Genomic DNA, 872 nt, shown 5'->3' with positions numbered 1-872 from the left:
AAACCGAAGTTGTGCTTCTTTATTTCTTCCCAATTTGAGGACAAATCGTTTTTAAAGAGGGAGGGAATGATGGCAACCCCTTTAGGGACTTACCATCCAAAGAAGTATCAACTTTACTCTAAGACCAAGAAAGGGAAGTTGAATAAAGGACTTAATCTTTTCTTTCTAAAGTCTTAGCATGTTCTTCTTTAACTAAATATCTTTATCTTGTTTTGTAGGTAGGAATCCATGAACATGCATACTAGGAAGCTTAAACCAGCAAAAGAGAGAAAATGAGGCAAGTAGAAGTACATGTTGCAGCCAAACCGTGAAGCCTTCACTTTGGTGCACATTTTCAACACTTTCCATGTGCAAAATAATCAACCCTGCACATGTGGAGCACATTCCAGCCGTGGCCCATATTTTCCACGTGAAACACATTCAAACCATGCATCTCCTTCATCTAAAGCACATTTCCCATGTGAAACATCTTCAACTGGTAGTCTATGCACGTTTGAATAACTTCTTTAGCACATTTCAGAGGCTTCTCTTACTCTATAAAAGAGAGCTTCTCATTCTTGTAAAGGCAACTTGAATTGATATAGTGAAATACTGTTGGATTGTTTCCAGCCACTACTTCTTCAAGTTCTTTGCATTGTGCCACTTTAGCACACTTATCCTCTAGCTTCCTTCCCTCTTGGAAGGCCGTCTGAGCTAGAACCTCTGCCTACACACTCCAAAACCGCACCAGACAATTCATCAAACACCTTCCGTGCGCCTCCAACTACATCTTCGTTTTCCAATTCCGCTGCCACCTCTGGTCTGAGAAGTTGCTCATTCTTGAAGAGTGAAGCTGCTTCCATCATCTTCTCTGACACCGACATCTTCAGCTT

This window comes from Vigna angularis, chromosome 5, assembly GCF_016808095.1.
Source record: "Vigna angularis cultivar LongXiaoDou No.4 chromosome 5, ASM1680809v1, whole genome shotgun sequence".
Taxonomy (NCBI): domain Eukaryota; kingdom Viridiplantae; phylum Streptophyta; class Magnoliopsida; order Fabales; family Fabaceae; genus Vigna; species Vigna angularis.
Note: the sequence above shows the minus strand (reverse complement) of the source record.